Consider the following 20746-nt stretch of genomic DNA (forward strand, 5'->3'; position numbering starts at 1 on the left):
AGCTTCTGAACTGGGAAGGTAGTTGCAGCCCTGGGTGGAAGAAGGGCTAAGGGAGTCATCTAAGACATGAATCGCACTATGCAGTGAGTGAATGATGTGTGAGGTGGGCTCTGTACAATGATCTGGACTTCAGACTCAAGCTGCATGGACTGGTGGCATCAGTTGAATAAAGGAGGAAACGCGGAGTTGAGAGAGAGAGGAAAATCATGAGTTCACTTTTATTCATGTTAAGTTTGAGATGTCTGTGCAGCATTATAGAAAGATTTTCCAATAAAAATCAGATATAAGAGTTTAGATGGGAGGGAGTTACAAAATCAGTTAGGAGTGAAAATAGAAATTTATGAATCCTTATAGAGGTGCTTGTTCAAACGATGAGCAAAGGTGCTATTGAATAAAAAGAGGATATGGAATAAAAGAGAGGCAAGCAAGGATGAAACCTTGGAAAATGGCAAAATTTAAGTGTGGGTGAAAGAAATTATATGAAGGAGATCAAAAAGAAATAGTTGAAAAAATTTTTTTAAAAAGGAATAGTTATAAAAGTAGGGGAATCATGTGGCTAGCATCTCAACACTGGACAGATTTTAAAGAAGGAAGGAATAATGGGCAGTCAAAACAGGAGAGAAATCCAGTAAGATACAGGCCAAGTGCTATCTGCGTAAGTCTGGAAGTGCACTGTTTCGAAAACCTTAGTGAAGGTAGCATGTGGAGCAGTCAGGAGAGAAGATAGACTGGCATGTTGAAGGGTGAGTGAGAGATGAGGAAGGGAAGAGGAGGGAATATTCACCGGATGACTTAACTTTGCATAGAATGTAAGAGAACCTAGAGAAGATAGGAGCAGAGAGCTCAAGGCTTGAAAGATAAGATTCTGCTCTCCGGTAGAAGAACACGCACTCTAAGACTGGAGGAAGAACAGAGGGATCATAGGTACGTTATTCATTGGAGAGAAGGAGGCAGGGGGAATTTCAGCTGCATGAGTTCAATCTTATCAGTGAGGAAGGACCGACCATCTGGAGGAGAGGCTGTATACCTTCTAGTAGAGAACACAGGCTCTGACAGGTACTAGTTGTCAAATAACTCACTAATTATATGATGTCTATAAAATATCTTAACCTCTCTGGAACTCGGTTTCTTAATCTGTAGAATGGGGACACCATGCACATCTCCTGGCATTATGAGAATCCAATAAGGTTACCATAAAGCCATGGTGCTCTGCCAAGGCAAACTCTCATGTTAACTCTGCTATTGTTGTCACTGTTGATCTTGAAGGCTGCAGGGGATATCGGAGATGGTGACTAAGAAGTATTTGAGAAGTGGTTGATGAAGAACCAATAAAAAGATTGGCAAATGCTGTTTTTTTCCCCTGGCAAATGCTATTGATAACTCCCCTGAGGTAGATGAGGGAGTGGCATGAGGCAGAGTGACCTTTCCCGAAGATTGTGGTGTATTTACGATTGTTTCATACTTTCAAGTGAGCTCTGTGAAGGCAGAAATTTATGTCTAGTGTTCTCACTGATGTAGTTCCAAAATCTAGATTAGTTTGTTTAGTGAATTTCCATTTGTTTTAAAAGACAGTGGTGGGTTTGTAATTGTGCAAGGCAGAAGCAAAAGTTGGTGGTCTGGTTGCAGTCATCGCTGAAGTATGCTCTCTCCTTGCCTTTTACCCAAATATAAACACCTTGAAGTGACAAAATTACTTAGGGATGATCCCGCCTTTTATCATGTCAGGTTGTAACTATGAGGAATTTAGGGACAGAAATACTAAGATGGAACAGTAGTGGCTTTGATATATGTGACACCTGTAATACCTACACCCTCGAAGGGCAGAAATGACCATTGGCTATGCTCTTGTTAATTTCCCCCATTTTCAAGTGTCCTCATCTGAAAACTGTTGTTAACAAGAGCTGTGCCATTGGATATAATGATTAAATGAAATAAAGTATGTGAAATACCTGGTGTACTTCTTGGCATAGAATGAATAATCGGTACGTATTTCTTTCTTTTCTTTCCTGTATTAACTACTGCAGTCATTGGCGTAGGAATGGATTCATGCCAAGAGTGTAATATAGAAGAAATTATGTTAGATTGAAATTCAGGGGTCCTGAATTCTCATGCCATCCATATCACTTCTGTTCTATGAAACTTTAAGCAGTTCACTTTAAGTCATCTACAAAATGCGGAATAATAATTTTCCTACTTTCCCAATGGGATTATTGTGTGGATCAAATGACACCAGGCATTAAATGCTGTATGAATGTAAGGTGCCATTATTTTGGTCCTTAAAACTACCTGATAGACATTCTTACCTTAGGATGAAAGTCCACCATGGCTTTAGAACTTTTTAGCATTTTCAGGCCCTGTTTTTCTGTGATGACACAAGAGATTTAGCAGCTACCTTGAAGCACAGTGTACCACCTATTACTTATAACTCCAAAACAGCAGAATGTTCAGGTTTCCTCTGTATTAAATACCTACTATTGTGTAAGAAATTTCCCCAAAGCCAAGTAGCTTAAATGACAAATATTTGCTATCTCATTGATTCTGTGAATCAGGAAAAATACCAAGACATAGCCTGGGGCTGCAGTCATCCACAGGCATGATTGAAGCTGAAAAGTATGCTTTCAAGATGGCATACTCACGTGGCTATTGGCAAGAGGCCTGTGTTCCTCACCATGGGGCTTTCTCCTCATGAGATGGCAGCTAAATTCTTCCAGAGTGAGAAATCCAAGAAGAGTGAGGTGGGAGACACAATATCATGTGCAACCAAGTCTCTAAAGTCATATGCCATTAACTATACTTTTTTTCTAGAAACCAGTCAGGTCCAGCCGTACTCAATGGGACTTGAGGTGGAAATTAGGCCTCTTCTCTTGAAAGGAAGACTGCAAAAGAGTTTGTGGACATATTTTATAGTCACCATGCTTCTCTATAGTTAAAGTCAAGGAGTGATCATCTGGGCTCCCCTTGGACATCAGCAAAGTGTGTGGCCACCTGTGCTGGTTGGTGATACATTTAGCATGAGGAGACTTATCTGATATAAATATTAGTTCAATTTGTTGAAAGATCTCTAATGTAAATAGTTTATCTGGTCCTTTCCAGGAGACAGGTGTTAATAAGTGGACTAGGGAGCAGACATGAGAATTTAAGAGTAGGAACAGGGATGGGGGTGGTGCTGAGTAAGAACAAGACAGAGAAAGCAAGTTTCACAAGTGCATGTGTTCAAGGAGGGCTGGACTGTAAGACTGATGGGGACTAAACTCTCTAAAAAGTGGCAGTAGCAGCAACAGCTTGACTGGGGGCCAGGTGACCTAAAGAGTGGGAACCATACTGGAGAAATTTCTCAGACCCTGCAAAAGAGGAGCCCTCCTCAGAACTGGAGATGGGAATATAGCCCGAAAGAATGAGTGGGTTCACAGGAGTAGGAGAGGGTTATTATGATAAACCTTTCCAAGTAGATTTCAATTTTGGAGAAATACCAAGTTGTAAATTCATCTCAGATGTTTAAAATGCATTAGTTGCCACCATACTCTGGCTGTCAATTTAGCCAGCATTTACTGAGCAGCAGTTGTGTGTCACACACTGGTTTTATGGTGCACACATTTATTATGTCATTCAACCCTCAAAAACACTGGGAAGTTTTACTAGTATTCTCCTTTTAAAGGAGATTAATGCTCTGGGAGGTTATGTCCCTGGTCAAAGTCACATAGGTAGCAAAAGGGAAACCCGGGATCTGAATCCAAATTTTTATTTTTATTTATTTTTTTAATCTTTTTAAAGATTTTATTTATTTATTCATGAAAGACACACAGAGAGAGGTAGGGACACTGGCAGAGGGAGAAAGTAGGCTCCCTGTGGGGAGCCCAGTGTGGAACTTGATCCCAGGACCCTGGGATCATACCCTGAGCCAAAGGCAGATGTTCAACCACTGAGCCACCCAGGCACCCCTGAATCCAAGTTTTTAAACTTTATTAGCTTTCATTTCTTAAATGAGAAATTGTAAATGCAGATGCATCAGGGATTAATTAATATTTCTTAAAATATAGTAACTCCCTAATTGAAAAACTGACTGGTATGGGGAAGCTAGAGGACTACCTTGTTCCATGAAGAGTACCTTGGTCTTGACAACACAGTTTAGAATAGGAGTGGTGACTTTCTCTCAGATCTCTTCTGCACATTTATATCTTTCTCCTTCAGAGATAAGGTTGTGTGCTCCCCACAGCAAATTGCCCACCTTTCTTGAACATTCAGGCTATATCCAATCCCAGTGCATCTTCTACCATGTAACAACCAATGACAACCCAACTACTAACACAGGCCAACATGCAATTACAATATTTCAAATACTTGATTTGTAATTATCCTTTTACTTAAAATATCAGTAGGACAATTTGATATCTTTTTTAACAATCATTATCTGTTAGAATTTGCTCATTCATCATTACTTCTTCAAGGAAAGGAAACATTTTCATTTTCTCCCTTGCGATTTTCTATGGCCTTTGGTTACTACCCCACCCCCAGGCTTGTGTGCCATTCATTTGTGCATTCTCTCATTTAGTCATCATTCATTCATACCCTCAACATGTGCTTATTGAGCATGTACTATGTGCTAAGCACTTTTCTAGTTACTGATGAACCGTTTTGGTCGTGAGCCAGCCACAGTGCTCAGCCATGTTGTGTAAGACACCATCACTATCATGAACAAATGCAATGTGATAGGAGATGTGGTGGTATTTCAGATAGGATACAGGGGAGATGTTTGAATATTTACATGTCTAACATTAATAGTGCTTTTATTAGTTACAATAAGTAATATACGGTTATAACTTATGATGTGTCATTTTACCTAGGAGTCATAAGATGGAGGAGAAACATGTCAGATTAAGAGGAGGCTTTCACCAGATGGTCACTGCAGGAGCCTGGGATGGGTCCTCTGAGAAGCAGCTGCTAAAAGAGGATGAAATGTGCAAGCACATCATTAAGGCAAAGATCTGAGAGACAAAGTGTAATGTGGTGCAGGAGAAACTGGGAAAGCTGTCAGACCACATGGCTGGCCCTGAGTAAGGGAAAGAGGGAAGGAAAGTTGGGTGGAAGTATCCTAAACCACTGAATGGTCCTTGGAAGACTGACTAAAGTTGGTCTCAGAAGAACTGCCTGCCTTCCAGGAAAGGATCTGCTTTAACATCTGGGCTGCCGTCTGTCAAGGTCTGGGCAGAGCCATGGGGTAGAGGGGAGGGCAAGGGGGAACTGTCAGAGCTCAGCAGTGGAGACTGTTGGTCCACTCTGCTCCCTGTAACTGCAGGTCTGGGAGGCATGTGGTCACTGTGGAATTGGCACTCCAGGCAAATAGGCCAGATTAAATAAAGGATTTTTTAAAGCAGTTTGGTGCATTTTAAGAGAACAACCAGCTCAAAATGGCTGGAGTATAAGGTGCATTTTGGCTGAGGAAAGGAGGAAGCAAGAAGGCAGGTATTAAGAAAGAATGCTGGAGAGGTTCAGTAGCCAGATCACGGTATAATGTGTAAATCTAAGGGCTTTGGGCAATGAGGAGACATTGGAGAATTTTGAATAGGGAAGGGACCTAATCAAGGTTTTAGTAAATCAGTGGATGGTTCAGAAGATGTGGCAAGAAACGAGGGGGGAGGTAGAAGAACTGATGTCCTGAGCGATCACAGCAACACTAGAAGTGCAGAGGCTCAGGGAGGTACTTGACCAGTGGAACGGACAACACTCGATCACCACTTATGGGTGAGGGGTCTTTGATTCCCAGAGTTCTGGCTTCGACTGGAACATGGAGCCATTCCCTCAGCTAAGGACTAAAGGGCTATGTGGAAAGATACTGGCTTGGGAGCGAAAAAGTCTTGAGACAATGTGGCACTTGAGGTCTCTCAGCACTGTTTCACCCATTCATTTCTCCCTCAGGAGACATTTTAATGACCCAGCAGAGTTGGCCCACTGCCTCGAATCTTGTAAGGGGATGAGCTTGTTTCTCTTGAATCCCTGTCTCTCTTTTGACCTTTGTCCCCTTAGCAGAAGTTAGTAAAAAGAAAAACAGATGCAGATTAATGTAATGACTATGAGATCATGAGATTGCAGAATTAATTTCTTACCAAATGGACAAAGTACTTTCTCAACCCCATCCTTGTCTTTGCCCCAGAAAGGCAAAAATCACCCACAGAAATCATCAGAATCTCTAACAAAACAATATGCTTTGCTTCTAGACTTCCTTCCTATTATTTAAGTTTCATGCCATTACTTCAGACCGCAGAAAAATTGCCAACCAAAATTGTATGCATAAATCACACAATCTTGGGGCAAGGGGAGAGAGAAAGAAAGATGAGTGTGATTCTCAGGGGAATGTGAGGAGGGTTTTAAGTCCTTAGGTGTGCTCAGTACTTTATTGCATTTCTTTTTCCCTTCCCCTTTCCTCTTCTTCCTCCTCATCCCCTATCTCTCCCCCCTTCCCCTCTTCATCTTCTTCTTGATCTTCATCTTCTTTTAGTTCACTGCATCCTTAGTGATCAGGCCACTTCTTGGTTCAAAACATGCTAATGGTTTTCCATTTGTTCACCATAAGAATCCAAGCCTATACCTTGAACTACAGGACCTGGCACACATTCAAATCCTCCCACCTTTAGCTATCCCTTTGCCTTCCTCTAGCTTCTCATCCTCCTTCCCTCTGCTCCAGCCACACTGACCCCTTTGCTTCTCCTAGAGCCCTCAGCAGCACTCCAGCCTCAGAGTCTTCATACCTGCTGATCCCTCTCCCCCACAACAACCACCTGTCACCTGGCAAGTTCCTAGCACATGCAAATGGCAATCTCCTTGGATTCAAAACTGCAACTCGTGTTCCCACATCATCCACATCCTCTGCCCTGCTTTGTTTTTCTTCATAGTCTTTATCACCTTCCAATATGCTGTATAATTTTATTATTTTCATCCATCAGGAGTCTCTCCATACTGGACTATAAGGCATGGAGTTTTGCCACTTTGATTTCCTGTTGTGTCCTCATCACATTTCAACAAGGCCTGACTCTAAAGGGGCAAATGCTCATGATTCCCATTCATAGATGGAGTGACCTAGCTGAAAAAAACAAAATAATTTTCCCAGATCATGTCATTAGTCACCCATGAGGCTTAAAAGCAAACCAAGGTCTGTCTGGTTCTAAGATCCACGTTCTTTTTGCCACAGTATAATTTCCTTCCTTTTCAAATTGTCGACTAGATACTTTTCATAGGATCAGGGAGTGGCTTCCCTTCAGAGAATGGCTGTTCTCTAGACTCTGAGTTCTGGGTTAGGGAGTCAGACTGTGAGGGGCCTGTGTGAAATGCCAAGAAAGGAAAGAAATGACAACAAGGAGAAAGTGAGGGATCGGCATGCTCACAGGAGATAGGTGCCCAATGCCTCATAACCTCACCAGAAACCTGGTTCCCCACACCCAGGCTGATCGCTGGCGCTCAGACTGTGGAAAAATTGGTGACTCGCACGTGTCAGCCAAGGGTTCCTTTTAGATCACGCTCACAGATGTCTAATTGGAGTTCGCTGTTTATTAACAGAAGCTGCTTTGATGTTCAGAAATGAGAGTTAATCAAAATATTGCAAATGGTGCACCTTGAGAAATGTCACTCCTAATCATGATTGCATTTCCATATTCTTTCCGTGTTTGTTTGGTGTGTGTATGAGACGTTTTTAAAAATTATACGCTACTCATACTAACCCCTGGTGGCAGGATGTGTCTGAGTCTGTTCAGAGAATTGGGCAGAAACAGTGTTAAACCATATTTCAGTGCAGCTTTATGTGCCACACATAACCTACATTTCTCTAGCAGGCCGTTAGGAGCAGAGTCATTCCTGGCACCTATGCTTACACATTGTCCTGGAGAGCCCTGGCTCCCTCCTCCCTGCCCTCTCTGTCAGTCATCAGGGAGGACAGGTCAGGGGCTGGAAGCAGATCATTATGCTGCCTCAGGAATCAGTGCTTGCCTCTGTGGACCACTGGAATGTAATTCATTTCTTCTGTCTTTCTTCTCAAGTATTAACAAAGTCAACAAAAAAGGATTTTTTTTTTCCCCATCAGGACTTGCCAGCCCTGGAGAAGAGCAGTCAGCATGAATTTTAATCACAATGTCTATTTTTCAGCCCTGAATTTTCCATAATCAATTTCTTTTTGTTTATTAATTGACAGTGAATATGTATCAAGTTTGAGAATTGCTAGATCTTGACCCCTAGGAGACATCTCATTTGCATTCAGAACCTGGCTGGCCTGCGCTTCTCCATAGAGCCCAAACTTATGTAAGAGGTATATTAGAAGCTGATTTTTTTCTTGTTGAAGTGATTCACCCTGTGCTTCTTCAAATGGGTCAACTCATGCTGTAAATTAATTTACACAAAAGAATTAAATCCTCTCTAAACTACTTATTTGCTTAAGGATCAAATCTTTATAGGAGGTGAGATACATGTGGATTCTCCTTATATCCATCCACCTTTCTTTTTTTTTACTGTGTCTCAAGGTTTTGCTCTGGTTTGTTTTCCTCCAGTTACTTCACCCCATTTACCTTTCTGAGGTGCGTGAAGGAGGCTGTGAGGCAAGGGGCATGCCCACATGAGGGATTCATTGCAGTGGCCCCACAACTGCTGTGAGCAGAAGAGCCTGCGGTGATGGCATTTGATTAGGTGCACACAGATTGTTTTGTTTGTTCTTTTATCTGTTTGTTTGTCTAGATTTAACGAAGGTATGTCAGTGTTTCTAAGGACTATTGGGATCAGAGCAAATCATTCTTTGGTTGCTCTTCTACTTGACATGACTTAACACCTCTTCTCCATTTACTGGCCGTATTAGTTTGCTAGGACTGCTGTAACAAAGTGCCACAAGCTGAGTGTTATTCTCTCATAGTTCTGGAGGCTAGAAGTCTGGAGTCAAGGTGTCAGCAGAACCATGTTCCCTCTGAAGGTGCTAGGAAAGGATGTTCCAGTCCTCTCACCCAGCTTCTGATAGTTCCTTCACTTGTGGCAGCCTAACTCCAATCTTCATATGGCTTTTCCCCCCATAGACATGTCTGTGTCCAAATTTCCCTTTGATGTAAAGACACTGGTCAGATTTGATTAGACCCACCTACTGAAGTATAACCTAATTATATCTGTAATGACTATATCCAAATAAGGTCACATTCTGGGGTACTGGGGGTTGGAACTTTAACATATGAATGGGGGAGCATAATTCAATCCATAACCCTGATCATTTTTATTCGTTGTTGCTTAGCAAATTATCCCTAAACTCAGTCCCTTAAACATTTACTATCTCTCAGTGACTATGGGTCAAGATCCGGTCATAGTTTCACTAGGATTTTTGGCTCTGAGTTTTTTTCTAAGGCTTCAGTCAAGTCTGTACGAAGAGTGAGTCTGCCTCCAATCTCACTCAAGTGGTTGTCGGCTGGGTCTGGTTCCTGGTGAGTTGTTGGAATGAGAGTCTTTGCTCCTCAGGGTGTACTGGCCGGAGGCATTTCAGGGTGTGGGCAGCTCACAACAATCTGAGCAAGCAAGCAAGAAGGCAAGAGACTGTGGGGGGGAACAAGATAGAAATCACAGTCTTCTAAAACCTAATTGTGCAATAATACTGTCCATATTCCATTTGTTAGAAATAAGTCACCAGATCCAGCCCACACTCAAGGGGAGGGGATTGCATCAGGACATGGATACGGGGATACGGGGATCTTAGGAAGCCACTTCAGAAGCTTCTTAGCTTGGTCTGCCCTCTGGGTCATCCTTTTTCATGAAATCCAGTATATGTTTGCACCCAAGTAGTTTGCTTGGGTCTATTGGCCTCTTCGTGTTTTTACTGTCTCCACTCCTTTTAACCCAAAATAACAGTGTTTCTACTGATAGATTTTTCTCAAAAACTCTGAGAGACTTCTGGGAATCTTACTGGGATTTATTGTACTAGAAAAAAAGTCCCACTATGAAATCTCTTGGAGAAAATAACTTTGGGCCCCGTTGAGAAGGCAGAGACAAAGCCCTCCCACTTCCCAGAGGCCCTGTTGTTCCATTGGGACAATATGTGTGTAGGGCCCTTACTCTCTTTAGCAGCCTGGGTGGGACCCACTAACAGTCTGATCCTTTGATCGCTTTGAAGTCCACACCAAGGGTAATGCTGTCTCATTTAGCTTTATCTCTAGACCACATTTTCCTGACTACCTGGAAGTCATTTCTTAATTTTAGCATCTTTTGCTATCTAGAGATGCTGAGAATTTTCAAAATCATCAAATCTTGGCTCCTATTTATATAGCAGTTCTTCTTCAATCTGTCACTCTCACAGTTTACTGTAAGCAGCAAGAAGAGGCTTGCTCTTCAAGTTGTGATTTTCAACACAACTTGAAAATCTGAGCTAGATCACCAAGTTCATTAGTGCTGGTCAAGACCAAATTATGAGGTGGAAAATGTATTTTAACAGCCACCCCCCACATACCCTGGGAATAAATACAGATGCTCCCTGTGTCATCTTCCTCCTCTTCTCTTCCCTGACCCCACGCCATGGCTTCATTGCCCTTTGCAGTTCCTGACTACTTATACCAACATTTTTTAGCACCCCTAGCCTGACAAACATCTTGTTTCCAATAGTTCAAGTATATTAGATTCAAGTCCTTGGACGCTTAGAGATCTGTAATGACAGATTCATCTTACAAGCAAACCATTGACAATGCTGTAGTTAGCTAATATGTTATTCTCACTACATTATCTCAATGCACTTTAAGGATTAGTAAAGTCGTATAACTCTAATGATTTACATTTGAATAGCTTTTCCACTAATTTTACCATTTACAAAGGTAACCCATTTATTCCTCACAAAAGTGCTATGTAGGAGATGTCCTAACCTCAGTTGAGAGATTACAGAATTGAGGCTCAGAAGTTAGTCATTTTCTATCTGTTACATGATTTAGATGATGTCACGTGGCACCAAGACTCCAGACTTCACCCCAGTGTACCCCACTCTGCATCACAGGGACAACATATGAGGTGCAGGTATTTGGAGTGGGGATAGTGATAGATTTTCACTAGGAATATTTCTACATGTACCTGATTGTTTCCACATCATTGAGTTTTCCTACTACAGACACTGCAATGACTTTTGCAGTGTGGGCTTTGTTTTGTTTTGATCTACACCCAGGTTCCCTGGAGGATGCTGCATCAGACCATGGTCTCCCAGAGACTCACTGTGAGCACATGCTGGCTTTCTTGATCCTCTTCCTTGGCCCATCAGTACATGTATAAGACAGAGTTCAGCCTTGTTTGTAAAATGTACTGACAGCTTTCAGTAGTGGATTTGAGCATCTCCTGAAAGGTTTGACTGTGTTTGTAGTTGATGCTGGTTAGAAAATAAACTGAGCCTGAAGGGAAAAGCAAAAGAAAGGAAAAGAAAGTTAGTGCAGAATTCTCTGTATCTGTGGATTTGTCATTTTGGAGTTTGTGATAATTTAAATGGGCTGACAGAAAACTGCTGAACTTGGAATTGAATATCTTAAAGGACTCAGTCTATCTCCACAGCAATGACCTTGGACCAGCCCTCGTATTTCAGCATGATGAAGGTGAAAGAGCCTCAGGAGTAGCCTTGTCCATTTCTTCATTGAATGGATGAAGAAGTTGAGGTTTGGGCGGGGTGTAGGGTGATAAAGCTAAACATGTAATGTAGCATTTAATGGTAAATCCAGGTGCAGATCCTAATTGAATGCTTTTTCTGAGTTTACTTGTTGCATAGCATAATGTTTTAAGGGTTTGATAATAATATAACAATTATGAAATAACTTCTTAAGAAAATTACATTATCATTGAAGTCCTACTTCTACTATCAGCAGTCAAGCCCTAGTACCAGCATCCTCTGTGACCCCTTGGCATCAGACCCCATGCCTCTTCCATCAGCTTCTAGCTCTCCTCCTCTCTATCTCTGCCTGGCATCTCTCCCTGCAAGCTGGCCACATCCCATCCCACCATGCTTCTCAGCCTCCTTCCTAGTAATCTGCTTCATACAATATTTCTTTTTTTTTTTTAATCTCTTTGGTTACCTGTCCTCCCCTTTCCTGTGAGCTCACCACGTACCCCACCAACACATACTTCTGCCAACTCATTCCTTTGCTTCTGCTACTATGCTTCATGGGCTTCAGCCCCTCTCTGCCTAAGGGCTAGCTTCAGGAATGGCTTTCCACCTCTACAATTGCTGATCTGTGCATACTAGGAATTATTTGGAATTGCTGGCCTCCAGGTTCTCAAAGACATGTATCCCAGGACATTTAGACATGGGCTGAAGGAGAGGAAGACAGTATATCAAAAGTTTGGACATTTCTTCTTTCCTGATCCGCAAGCTTAGAGGCATTGAAATGTTTGAGAGATAGCTATACATTATTTGAGTATAATGGTGGTCATTCTCCTTATTAAATGTACTCATTAAATTTTCTTTATCTCACATTTTGAGGAAAATTAGTGAACTTTTTAAAAAAAAAACTCTTAAAAAAAAACAAAACTCTGCAAGGAACCTGGGAAGATGGCAGAGTAGGAGGATCCTAAATTCAGTTCATCCCGTGAATACACCTAGATCATAGCTACAACCAACCCAGAAAATAACCCAAAGACTGTCTGAACAGACTCTCTACAACTAATCATAGAGAGGAGTCCACACTGAAAATGCTAGGAGGGTCAGAGATGTGGTAAGGAACCAAACTTGCTATGAGGCCAACCACAGAACAGAGGGACACCAAGAGCATGAGAAAGACAAGGAGCACACCACACACCAGGCGTCCCAAATATGGGGGACCTGCCCTGGGAAGATGAGTCTCCATAACATTTGGCATTAGGAACCAGAGGGACTTAACTATGCAAGTTTTTACAAACAGTAGGGCTTAAATCTGAGTACTTCAAAAATCAGCAGGCTTAGCAACGGGAGAACAACAGAGCAATAGGAAACTGAGTCCCTATCTTTAAAGATCCAGGATAACAAACCACCCTGTGGAAATATAGCATAGAAGCAGCAGTTTGAAAAGCACCTGGGGTATATGGGAAGGGTATTTATTTACTAATCTCAGAATTTGCACTGGATGGGGCAGGATCTTTTTGAAATTTCTCCAAGAACAAGAGCTAGCAGGCACCATTTCTCCTCACCACCCCCCAACCTCCAGCCTAGATACGAAACACCTGCCAGAACCAGTGTGCGAACACTTGCCACCTAACTTGCTAATTGCACACCCTGCCCCCATGTTCTCCTGCAGATCTGATCCAACTAACCCACCCAACTTGATGGGAGTCCCTCTAAGATGGCATCTGACATTCTGCAGGCAGCCTCAATAGTGACCAGCAGCACTCTGACATGATTCTTGCCCTAAGTAGAGGGGAAGATAACCACACACACCAATTTAACTGCAACTCCAACAATGGGTTGGGAGCAGATATCTGATCTCATCCAGCCCACCTACCAACAAAAACTTTATGGGGTAAGGGAAAAAAAGCCAGACCTGTAGTTTGTGGTCACTGCAACCCCAACAGGTACACTAAGGACAGACATCTGGTCGGATCCAATTACAAGCCCAAGGCAGCTGCAGACTGGTCCCTTAGGGCACAGGGACTAAACCCTGCTTGCAACAGATAAAGGAGACAATTGCAGCCGATTGGACAGAAGGCAAAAGCATTTCAGTCACAACAGAGGGTGCACAAAACACACATAGGAGAAACCTCTGAATCATCTGAGTCTGGTGAACAGTCTGCACTGCAGAGCACAGGACCTCTTCTTCATAAGGCCACTGTGTCCAAGATCAGGAGACATAGTTGACTTTTCTAATTCATAGAAAAAAAAAAACACAGAAAATTAGAGAAAATAAAAAGACAAAGGAATATGTCACAAATGAAAGAGTAGGACAAAATCATAGCAAAAGAGCTAAAGGAAATGGAAATAAGCAATATGTCTGATAAGGGATTCAAATTAATAGTCATAAAGATACTTACTGGACTTGTGAAAAGAGTAGATGATCTCAGTGAGACCTTCAGCAAAGAGATAGAAAATATAAAAATGAACCAATCAGAGATGAGGAACTCAATAGCTAAAATTAAAAATGCACTAGAGGGAATAACAAGTAGACTAAGGAAAACAGAAAAACAGATCAGCAAGCTGGAAGACAGAATAATGGAAAGCAACCAAGCTGAACAGCAAAAATAAAATAATAATAATAAAAACGAGAATAGATTAAGAGAAGTCAGCAACATCATCAAGCATAATAACATTCACATTATAGGGATCCCAGGAGGAGAAGAGAGGGAAAGCAGGCCAGACAATTTGTTTGAAGCTGAAAACTTTCCTAATCTGGGGAAGGAAATAGAAGTCCAGATCCAGGAGGTTTTTTTTTGGAGACCGCCACCCCCTCCAAAAAAAAAAAAATCTACCCAAGGAGGTCCAGCCAAGATACATAGAAATTAAAATGACAAAAAAAGGGAGAAAGAAATGTAAAAGCAACAAGAAAAAAGAAAATAGTTACATACAAGGGAAACCCCATAAGGCTATCAGCTGATTTTTCACCAGAAACTTTGCAGACCAGAAATGAATGGTGTAATATATTCAAAATCAGAAAGGAAAAAACCTGCAACCCAAAGTATTCCTTCCATTAGGGCTATTGTTCAGAATAGAAGGAGAGATAAAGAGTTTCCTAGACAAACACAAGTTAAAGGAGTTCATCACCACTAAACTAGTCTTACAAGAAACAGTAAAGGGAATTCTTTGAGTAGAAAGAAAAGTACTAAGAATATTATTAAAGGATAAAAAAGTTTTCACAGGTAAATGCATGCATAATAAAAGTAGTAGATTAATCACTTATAAAAACAATACAGAGGCTAAAACACAAAAGCAGTAAAATCAGTTATATCTATAAAAATCAGTTAAGGGATTCACAAAATTAAAAGATGTAAATTATGACATCATGTTCATAAAACATGGGAGGAGGGAGTAAAAATTTAGGGCTTTAGGATGGGTTTAAACTTAAGTGACTGCTAACTTAGACTGCTATATGCATAGGATGTTATATGTCAACCTTATGCTTGATAAACACAAATCAAAAACCTGTAATAGATATGCAAAAAACAAAGAGAAAGGAATCCAAGCATATCAATAAAGAAAACTATCAAACCTCAAAGGAGAGAGCAAGATGGGAACAGAGAGGAACTACAAAAATAACCATAAAACAAGTAACAAAATGACAGTAAGTACATACCTATCAATAATTATTTTGAATGTAAATGGACTAAATGCTTTAATCAAAAGACTTAGGGTGATTAAGTGGTTTAAAAAGCAAGACGTAGTGCTCGCTTCAGCAGCACATATACTAAAAAAAAAAAAAAAAGCAAGACTTATCTGTATGCTGCCTACAAGAGATTCATTTCATGAATATTGAAAGTGAAAGGATAGAAAAACATTTACCATGCAAATGGAAGCAAAAAGAAAACTGAGTTAGCAATATTTATATCAGACCAAACCAACTTTAAAACAAAGACTATAACAAGAGACAAAGAAGCAAACTGTATAATGATAAAGGGAATGATCCAACAAGAAGATACAACAATTGCATCCAACATAGGAGCACCCAACTAAACCGTTAACAGATACAAAGGAACAAATTGATAATAATACAATAGTAGGGGATGTTAAAACACTCCACTTAACATCAGTGAATGGATCATCAGACAGAAAATCAACAAAGAAACAATGGCTTTTAATAACACTTTGGACTAGAAAGATCTAACAGATATATTCAGAACATTCCATCTAAAAATAGAATACATAGTCTTTTGAAGTGCACATGGAATATTCTCCAGGATAAATCACGTTAGGGCACAAAATAAGTATCAACAAAATCAGAAAAGATTAAAATCGTATCAGAACAGAAATAAGTGAAATAAAGTCTAAAAAAAAAAAGAGAGAGAGAGAGAGAGAGAAAAGATTAGTGAAACCAGGAACCGGTTCTTTGAAACGATCTATAAAATTGATAAACCATTAGCCATACTCATCAAAGAGAAAGAGAGAGAGAGAGAAGACTCAAGTAAATAAGGGCAGAAACAAAAAAAGGAGAAATAACAACCACCTCCACAGAAAGACAAAGGATTATATATTATGCATGAAAAATTGCATGCCAATGTTTGGACAACCTAGAAGAAGTAGATAAATTCCTGGAACATTTAACTTTCCAAAACAAAATCAGGAATAATAGAAAATTTGGATAGACTGTGTACTAGCAATAAAATTGAATCATAAGAGAAAGTATGGAAAGTATGTGGGAAGGTATTTGCAAATAAGAGAAAGTAATCAAAGAACTCAACAAACAAAAGTCCAGGAACAGATGACTTCACAGGTAAATTGAACCAAATATGTAAAGAAGAGTTAATACTGATTCTTCTCAAACTATTCCAAAAATTAGAAGAGAAGAAAGAAAGCTTCCAAATTCATTCCATGAGGCCAGCATTACCCTGATACCAAAACCAGATAAACATTAAAAAAATAAAATAAAACTATAGTCCAATATCTCTGATGAACATAGATGCAAAAATCCTCAACAAAATACTAACAAACCAAATCCAACAATATATTTTAAAAAATCATTCACCAGGATGCCTGGGTGGTTCAGCAGTTAAGCACCTGCCTTTGGCCCAGGACATGGCCCTGGTGTCCCAGAGTCGAGTCCCACATCGGGCTCCCTGCACGGAGCCTGCCTCTCTCTCTCTGTGTCTCTGCCTCTCTCTCTGTGTGTGTTTCTCATGAATAAATAAATAAAAATCTTTAAAATAAGTAAATAAATAAATAAAAATAAAAAATCATTCACCATGATCAAGTGGGATTTACAATTATACAAGGGTGGTTCAATATTTGCAAATCAATCAACATGATAGATTACATTAATAAGAGAAAGGACATAAAACCATATGATCATCTTACTAGATGCAGAAAAAGTGTTTGACAAAGTACAACAGATATTCATAATAAAAACTCTCAAAAAAGTAGGATAGAGGGAACATACCTCAATTTAATAAAGGCTATATATGAAAAATCCACAGCTAATATCCTACTCAATGCTGAAAAACTGAGAGCTTTTCCTCTAAGATCAAAATAAGACAAGGATGTCCACTCTCACTACTTTTATTCAACATAGTATTGACAGTCTTAGCCATAGCAATAGGACAAGAAAAAGAAATAAAAGGCATCTAAATTGGTAAGGAAGAAGTAAAACTTTCACTATTTGCAGGTGACATAATTCTATATCTAGAAAGCCCTAAAAACTCCAACAAAAATTACTAGAACTGATAAATTAATTCAGTAAAATCCCAGGATATAAAATCAATATACAGACATCTTGGCATTTCTATACACTATGAAGTAGCAGAAAGATAAAAATCCCATTTACAATTGCATCACAAAGAATAACATACCTAGGAATAGGGAGGTAAAAGTCCTGTATGCTAAAAACTATAAAACACCAATGAAATTGAAGAGGACATAAACAAATGGAAAAATATTACATGCTTGCGAATTGGGAGAACCAATATTGTTAAAATATCTGTACTACTCAAAGCAATCTATAGATTTAATGCAATTTCTATCAAAATGCAAACATTTTTCACAGAACTGGAACAAATAATCCTAAAATTTGTATAGAACTACAAAAGACCCAAATAGCCAAAGCAATATTGAAAAAGAACAAAACTGGAGGTATCACAATCCCAGATCTCAAGATGTACTACAAAGCTGTAGTAATCAAAATGGTAAGACACTGGCACAAGAGTTGACACATAAATTGATATAACAGAATAGACAGCCCAGAAATAAGCCCTCACTTTTATGATCAATTAATCTATAGCAAAGGAGGCAAGAATATACAATGGGAAAAAAGTCTCTTCAACAAACAGCACTGGAAAAAATTGGACAGCTACCTGAAAAAGAATGAAATTGGACCATTTCCTTATGCCACACACAAAAATAAACTCAAAATAGATTAAAGATCTAAACGTGAGACCTGAAACCATAAAATTCCCAGAAGAAAAAGTAGGCAGTAACCACTTTGATAGCAACAATAGAAACATTATTTTAGAAATGCCTTTTTTGGCAAGGGAAATGAATGCAAAATTAAACTATTTGGACTATACCAAAATAAAAAGATTTTGCACAGCAAAGGATGCAATCAACTAAACAAAAAGGCAAACTACTAAATGTGGGAAGGTATTTGCAAATGATGTATCTGATAAAGGGTTAATATCCAAAATATATAAAGGATTTATACATCAAATAATTCAAATTAATTCAAAAAATTCAACAATCCAATTAAAAATAGGCAGAAGACATGAATAGACATTTTTCCAAAGAAGATATCCAGATTCTCAACAGATACACAAAAAGATGCTCAACGTTACTCATCATCAGGGAAGAGCAAATCAAAACAACAATAAGATATCACCTCACACCTGTCAGAATGACTAAAATGAAAAACACAGAAACAAGAACACAAACACAGCCAATGCTGATGAGGATATAGAACAAAAGGAACCCTTGTGCATTCTTGGTAGGAATGTAAATTGGTGCAGCCACTGTGGAAAATAGTGTGGAGGTTCCTGAAGAAATTAAAAATAAAAATACCACAGATGAATGGATAAAGATGTGATATATATATATATATATATATATATATATATATATATATATCACAATGGAATGTTACTCAGCCACAGAGAAGAATGAAGTCTTGTCATTTGCAACAATGTGGGTGGATCTAGAGGGTATAATGCTAAATAAGTGAAATGAGTCAGTCAGAGAAAGACAAATGCCATATGCTTTTACTTATACATGTAATTTGAGAAATAAAATAATTGAACAAAGCAAGAAAGAGACAAACAATATAGAGAATAAAACCAGTGGTTGCCAAAAAGAAGGTGGGCGAAAAGATGGATGAACAGGTGAAGGGGATTAAGAGTATACTTTTCATCAGGGGCACCTGGGTAGCTCATTGGCTAATCGTCAGACTTTTGGTCTTGGCTCAGGTCATGATCTAAGGTTTATGAGATCGAGCCTCACATCAGGCTCTGTGCTGGGTGTGGAGTCTGCTTGGGATTCTCTCTCTCTCTCTCTCTCCATCCTCCTCTCCTTCTGCCCCTCCCCCCACTTGTGTATACTCTTTCTGTCTCTAAAAATAAATAAAAAATAAATAAATAAATAAATAAATAATAAATAAATAAAGATCTTTTTTAAAAAGAGTACACTTATTATAATGAGCACTGAGTAATGCATAGAATTGTTGAATCATTATATTGTATACCTGAAAGTAATATACCACTGTATGTTAATTATACTTGAATTAAATATATCCAGACATATATAATAAAATTGTATATACATGTATAAATATACATAAAAGAACATATAAAAGAACTATGGTTTATATTTGAAAACATATCTGATTTCAGATACTTTTGGTGGTTCTAGAGCAGCACTATCCCATAGAACCCCCTGTGATGATGGAAATTATTTGTCTCTATACATTATAGTAGCCACTAATCACATGTGGCTATGGAGAACTTGAAATGTGGCCAATGTGACTGAGGAACTGAATTTGTAATTGTATTTAATTTTAATTGTCTTACATTGAGGGAACATTGTGCACCCATCAAATATTAGCATTCATCCCTTTCCCACTATCTTTGTGCTACATGCCATTGTTTTCCATGATTATTCACCTACCCTGGAAACACAGAACCAGAGCTGCCTTTAGGTTCCAGAAAGCATATCTCACTTCAACACTGTCTCTCTTTCTGCCAGTTACATAAGGCACAATAATCTACTTAACTAAAGCAGGGGCCCATGTAGCAGAGTAATACTAATACTGGTAGTGATAGTAAGAGACATTGATTTGTTGTTCCATATGGACAAGGTACATTATACTTCCATGTATACTAACTCATTTCAACTTCATAGCAGTCTGTGAGACCTGTGCTCTTATTATATCATCCCCATCTAATGGATCAGGAAACTGAGGTAAAGGCCACAGAGATAACTGAGTGCCAGATCTGGGATTTGAGGTCTGGCATCTGATGGTAGAGCTCATTCTCTGACAACTTCAGTGTGCAGAGTTTTTACTGTTACTTATGATAAATGATAGATTGACTCATTGGCCACATGACTGAACTCAATCTTCAGCCCCTCTCACCTCTACAAAAAGCTCATAATGTGGCTCAAAGCCTCAATCCTCTAATCACATGGTAGATCTTTCCAGAATGGCCAGCCTCCATCTTGAAATTCTGTAGGAACTCCCTATGAATCAGCTCATTAGCATAGCCCCTCAGGGCCCACAGTGAATAACAAAGGCACCCCTATCATTTTGTTAAGGCTTTCTTCCTGTGCAAAAGCTTTTGAGTTTGATATAGTCTTGTTTAGTTTTGATTTTGTTTGCCTTGCCCAAGGAGACAGAGCCAGAAAAATGTTTCAATGGCTGATGTCAAAAAGATTGCTGCCTATGTTTTCTTCTGGGAGTTTTATGATTTCAGATGTCACATTTAGGTCTTTAATCTGTTTTGGTTTTATTTTTGTGTGTGGAGTAAGAAAATGGTCCAGTTTTACTCTTACAGATGCTGTCCAGGTTGCCCAACACCATTTATTGAAGAGACTGTCTTTTTCCCATTGTATATTCTTGCCTTCTTTGCCACAGATTAATTGACCAGAAAAGTAGGAGTTTATTTCTGGGCTCTCTATTATGTT

The 20746-nt window shown here is 39.4% G+C and overlaps 1 protein-coding gene and 1 long non-coding RNA gene across 9 annotated transcripts in view; one reads left to right on the top strand and one right to left on the bottom strand.

The window, feature by feature from the left end:
* The window catches only part of ZMAT4 (zinc finger matrin-type 4), a 337657-nt gene that overhangs the window by 305540 nt on the left and 11371 nt on the right, over positions 1-20746 (top strand). The window lies entirely within an intron of this gene.
* LOC111090280 overlaps positions 8306-20746 on the bottom strand; it is a 33706-nt gene continuing 21265 nt past the window's right edge. Inside the window, exons 4-5 of one of the 2 annotated variants that reach the window (XR_005371428.1) lie at positions 11200-11372; positions 8306-9546 (exon numbers count right to left, since the gene is read on the bottom strand). This is a non-coding gene — a long non-coding RNA (uncharacterized LOC111090280). Of the gene's footprint in view, positions 9547-10523; positions 11373-20746 lie in introns of those variants that run through there. The other variant, XR_005371427.1, reaches the window with a different exon arrangement.

This window comes from Canis lupus, chromosome 16 (genome assembly GCF_011100685.1).
Source record: "Canis lupus familiaris isolate Mischka breed German Shepherd chromosome 16, alternate assembly UU_Cfam_GSD_1.0, whole genome shotgun sequence".
NCBI lineage: Eukaryota > Metazoa > Chordata > Mammalia > Carnivora > Canidae > Canis > Canis lupus.